This window comes from Microtus pennsylvanicus, chromosome 7, assembly GCF_037038515.1.
Source record: "Microtus pennsylvanicus isolate mMicPen1 chromosome 7, mMicPen1.hap1, whole genome shotgun sequence".
In the NCBI taxonomy this organism is placed as follows: domain Eukaryota; kingdom Metazoa; phylum Chordata; class Mammalia; order Rodentia; family Cricetidae; genus Microtus; species Microtus pennsylvanicus.
In genome coordinates this window covers 47,892,051-47,897,779 of record NC_134585.1, presented here as the reverse complement: position 1 = coordinate 47,897,779, position 5,729 = coordinate 47,892,051, and the positions used below count along the sequence as shown (strand labels likewise).

General features: G+C 42.9%; 1 pseudogene; it reads right to left on the bottom strand.

Moving 5' to 3' along the window:
- Positions 1–533: 533 nt before the first annotated feature.
- LOC142853727 (small ribosomal subunit protein uS9-like) lies at positions 534–1,060 on the bottom strand (annotated as a pseudogene).
- Between the last annotated feature and the right edge of the window lie 4,669 nt (positions 1,061–5,729).

Below are 5,729 nucleotides of genomic sequence, written 5' to 3'. Positions count from 1 at the left end.
GAAGTCTGCCCTTAAGTGTAGTTTGTTTCTAGCCTCAGGTTCTTGGCCACCTGTCCAATGTTAGGCACGGGTTCTATTTCATGGGGTAGGCATTCTATCCAATTGGAAAGTGTTTGGTTTCCCCCACAACTTTTATACAACTATTGCATCAGCTTATCTTTTTTTTAAACTTAGAATTTTTAAATAAAATTAAATAAATAAATTAAAAAAAAATAAGGTAGGCAGCAATTGAACAAACCTAGAGGGTGTCTGCATGCACTTACCCATATCCATAAAAACTGTGTACAGGCTAAGCTGTATCCCCTGGGCTTTGCCCACAATGCACTGCACAACAAACTAAACCAAATCCCTCTTCTTGCCACCTCCACAAACCACACATGGACCAGAGAAGATGCTTTTTAATGTGGCTGGATGTGGTGGCACACACCTTTGAGTTTGAGGCCCGTCTGGTCTACACAATGAGTTCCAGGGACAGTTAGGGCTTTAACATAGGGACCACGTCTCAAAAAGACCTTAACACAGAAAAAGAAACATTAAAACCCTAGGATGTTTATTACAAAGGTAAATCCTGATCTTTGAGTTGGGCTTATCGGTAGGATTTCTGGTATCGAGCACGGGCACCAGGACCTCCGGACTTTTTGAATTCACAGCGCCGAGGATGAGCTACAAGCGGGGTGGGATCATACTGGATGAAGATATCTTTGATCTCCTTCTTAGAGGCCTCATCCACATACTTTTGGTAATAGGCCACCAGGGCTTTGGAGAGGGACTGTCGGAAAGCATAAATTTGGGCCACATGACCACCACCCTCCCGGATATCCACACCGGTGAATTGCTCCTTGCCCAGCACCAGAACTGGCTCCAGTAATGTGTACTGCAGTGTACACGGGTCGATCAATCATCTCCAGGGGACGTCTGTTCACCTTGGCGAGCCCATTTCCCCATTTGCGGTGCATCACGGCTGTGGCTTGTCTTCTTGCATGGGAAGACTTGCATGGACTGCAGCGGACCCTTGGACGGCATAGCTGCGAGTATGAACGCGACGTCTTCACCGTGCGGCGCCACCACCGGAAAAGGCACACCAGCTTATCTTTAATGCAAGTAAGCATTGTAGGCCAAAGGGCTTTTAGTTTGGTTGATGTTTATCTTGTTCCTCTGGTAGCATACCGAGCACTTCCAGTACTATGAACACCGGTCAGTACAGTTGAAGGCTCTAGTTAGGCACCAGCTAAAGTTCAACGTGTTTAGTGGAATACGTAAGTGTTGTCTTCAGTAATAGGGCCTTATCATCAGTTTGCTGGTAAAAAAAAAAAAAAAAAAAAAAAAAAAACAACCTGAATTGTTTGGGTTTTCCATGGGGCCCTTCTGGCTATCGATCAGTCGAATATAACCTAAACCTGTCACTGCAGGATTTCATTTGGTGGAGAGAGATTCAGGGCTTTGTCTCCTTTGTCGTTTAGTTGTTTTACGAAGTTCTGCTAGGGTAATCCCAGCACTTGGGAGGTAGAGTCAGGCAGATCTCTATGAGTTCAGGATCCCAGCACTTGGGAGGTAGAGTCAGGTGGATCTCTATGAGTTCAAGGCCAGCCTGGTCTACAAGAGCTAGCTCCAGGACAGGCTCCAAAGCTACAGAGAAACCCTGTCTCAGAAAAAAAAAAGTTCTGCTAGGGGAGTAGGGTAGGTTTTCATATAACCCATTAATGACCTGTAAAAGGTATCTCTCTCCATGTCCCCCTTTACCTCTTCCCTCCTCCCTCTCCATTTAATACTCTGATTCCATTCTTTGTCCTTCCTCTCCATTCTCTTTTTTTTGGACCAAATGAGTATTCCCCCCAGTTCTTTACCCTAGACCTAACATCTGTGGTTATTTGGATTATAAAATGACTTTCAGAGGCTTAAAAGCTAACATCCACATAGAAGTGAATACATACCATATTTGTCTTTTAGGGTCTAGGTTGCTTCACTCAGGGAGATTTTTTGTGACCCATTTAGAGGTCTGTATCTGTCTTAATCTGTCTTTATTGAATATCTGTAATAATTTTTAACCAGGAGCACTTGTTTTTAAAAATGCTAAGCAGGCATGGCTAGTACCAACTCTGCAGTCCTGCCTGATTGCTCCGCCCAGTCCAACATGGCAGAGACATGTTCACTGGCGCTGAGAGCCATGCACATTGTCACATTTTCAGGCATACAGCAGGTCTATGTTGCCATTATGCAAGCTGTAGCACTCTGGTCACAACCCCCCCTCAAATGCTCGATGTCTGGAACTCCCAAAAGAATCAGAGCTATTTGTCAACCAGAAGCTGCCATTTTTAAGAAGCCACACAGTTTTTATTGCACCTCTTTTAAAGGACCCGTGATGCTCCTGCTTACCACCAGTGGACAGAGCCCATCCAGGGGAGGTGGGGGAGAATGTGGGTAAACTTTGTTTTCTTTGTGTGTCGAGAATGTTTTATAAGTACTCTCGGGTATGATGTGGATTTAGTTGACCACATTGGCACCAATTTAATATAGTTTCTGTGTGGTTATTTTGAGTCTGAGTGGGAGGGAATGAACAAAGCACCTCCGCCAACAAACCATGCTCCAATAGAAGGCCATGTATGCAAGAACATACAGACAGCACAAATTGGACGTGGTGTGCTTGTGTGTGTGTGTGTGTTTGTGTGTGTGTTTGTGTGTATGTTTAAGGGGACACAAAATTGGGAAGGTAGGGACTGTAGGGAGGAGGTAGATCTAGGAGGAGAGGACTTGGGTTGAGATGGTAAATATAATCAATGCATTGAAATTCTTACAGAACTAATAAAAATTGAATAAACAATTGCATCTTATTTTATAGAAAAAGAATCGTAACTCAGAACTATCATCTTAGGTTAATATTTTCATTCATTTGCCTGTATTCTACTTTTCTCATAAAATCTTTGTGTGTTGTAGCTTTTTGCAGATATAAACATTTTTTTATTTTTTTTAATTAATTTATTTATTTATTAAGGATTTCTGCCTCCTCCCCTCAACCGCCTCCCATTTCCCTCCCCCTCCCCCGATCAAGTCACCCTCCCTCATCTGCTCGAAGAGCAATCAGGGTTCCCTGACCTGTGGGAAGCCCAAGGACCGCCCACCTCTATCCAGGTCTCCAAAGGTGAGCATCCAAACTGCCTAGGCTCCCCCAAAGCCAGTACGTGCAGTAGGATCAAAAACCCACTGCGATTGTTCCTGAATTCTCAGTATTCCTCATTGTCCTCTATGTTCAGCTAGTCCGGATTTATCCCATGCTTTTTCAGACCCAGGCCAGCTGGCCTTGGTGAGTTCCCGATAAAACATCCCCATTGTCTCAGTGTGTGGGTGCACCCCTCGTGGTCCTGAGGTCCTTGCTCGTGCTCCGTCTCCTTCTGCTCCTGATTTGGACCTTGAGATTTCTGTCCCGTGCTCCTCTGTCTCTGTCTCCTTTCATCACCTGATGAAGGTTGATATTCATGAGGATGACTATGTGTTTGTCTTTGGGTTCACCTTCTTACTTAGCTTCTCTAGGAACATGCATTATAAACTCATTGTCCTTTATTTATGGCTAGAAACCAAATATGAGTGAGTACATCCCATGTTCCTCTTTTTGGGTCTGGCTTACCTCACTCAGGATAGTGTTTTCTATTTCCATCCATTTGTATGCAAAATTCAAGAAGTCCTTGTTTTTTACTGCTGAGTAATACTCTAATATGTATATATTCCATACTTTCTTCATCCATTCTTCTGTTGAAAGGCATCTAGGTTGTTTCCAGGTTCTGGCTATTACAAACAATGCTGCCATGAACATAGTTGAACATATACTTTTGTTGTATGATAGGGCCTCTCTTGAATATATTCCCAAGACCCCAGCAGCACAGACACTAAGGGCATCATTGAATAAATGGGACCTCCTGTAGTAATATGGAGCGGCGGGGCTGCGTCCCCCAACACCCCAGCCGCCGGCTCTGCCCGGCTAGCTTATGCCCCGAAATAATTACACGGACACTGTATTCATTTAAACACTGCTTGGCCCTTAGCTCTAGCCCTTACTGGCTAATTCTGATATCCCAATCAACCCATCTCTAACAATCTGTGAGCACCGGTCTTACCGGGAAGATTCTAGCCTAAGTCCATCCTGGGTTGGAGCTTCATAGCGTGCATCTTCCCTGGAGCAGGTAGCATGGCGTCTCTCCTACCTCTGCTCTGGAGAGCAGAGCTGTGGAGTCTGACCTCACTTCCTCTTTCTCCCGGCATTCTGTTCTGTTTACTCCACCCACCTAAGGGTGGGCCTATCCAATGGGCCTAGCAGTTTCTTTATTGCTTAACCAAGGAAATCAACAGATTGATATATGACACTCCCCCATCACTTCCCCTTTTTCTGTTTAAACAAAAAAGAAAGGCTTTAACTTTAACATAGTAAAATTACATATAGCAAAACAGTTATCAAGTAAAAGTTACATCAGAAACATTTATACATATAACAAAATTGACCGTAAATCTCTATCAATAAAGCAAAATCTATACTAATGTAAATTATTCATGTCTATATCATATCCCCCTTTAAATGTAAAAGAACTTATAAACCATATTTGGGAACATGGGCGCAGTTTTTTCTCTCCAAACTGCTTCCTGCTGAATGGGGGCGTCGTTAATTAGGTCTTTCATGGTATAACCTGTGTGCTAGTTTCATCTCAGTTGGCAGTTGAACAAAGCAATTTTCTGAAGATGTTCACAGCAAACCTTCAGGAGGACGTGGTCCATCATACCAAATCGGAATTGAAGAAATGAACAGGGTCTCATCCTCTGTGAAAACAAAAGAAGAATCTCTTTTCCAAAGTATCATATCCTTAGATCCAAATTCTGAAATCATACCCTCATGATATCCGTTCTGGTTCCACTGGGCAGCCCATGTAATGTAATGTCTCTCTGTACTTAGCTCCTTCACAGTCAAAAATTTTAAAGAAAACACAATGTACATAATCCAGACTCTCTGTGAATTTTTCATTTTTACGCGGCTTATTTTTATTTTTATCTATAACTATCTGTACTCTGTCTCTTTAAAGACTTTACCTCTTTTTTTTTTCAACATTAACTTTATTTTCTATATTCCTTTTCTTCTCTCTCCCAAGCCTACGTACATTCATCCAACAGTGTGACTCATTTAGTGGTCTGAATCTGTCCTATTGTGAATCTGCAATTTTTTACCATCCAGGAGCACTTTTGATTTGCGCCTTTAAATCACTAGGCGCTTAAGAATCTAAGCTGTGACATTCCTAGGTTAACTTTTTGCTTTTTGAGCATATATCTTTGACCTGGAATAACCCTGTAGACCAGGCTGTCTTTGAACTCTCAGAGATCCGCCTGTCTCTGCCTCCCAGGCATTGGGATTAAAGGCGTGTGCTACCACACCTTGAACTCACAGAGATCTGTTCGCCTCTGCCTTCTAGGCACTGGGATTAAAGGCGTGTGCTACCACACCTTGAAGTCACAGAGGTTTACTTTAAGAATTTTAACTTTTAGTCTGTATATATTTTTAACACTGTAAATCATTTAAAATTTTTCTTTGTCTTTGAATCTCTTTACTGTATCTCTCTCTGTTTTTCTGACCACAAGAGCCTTTAATTTACCAAGCAATATCAGTAGGACTGAAGGCGTGGCTTTGCCAGCTAGATCCAGTCCATTCCTTAACTTTCCAGCCTCATGGCCTTTCAAGGTCCCTGCCAGCCAGCGAG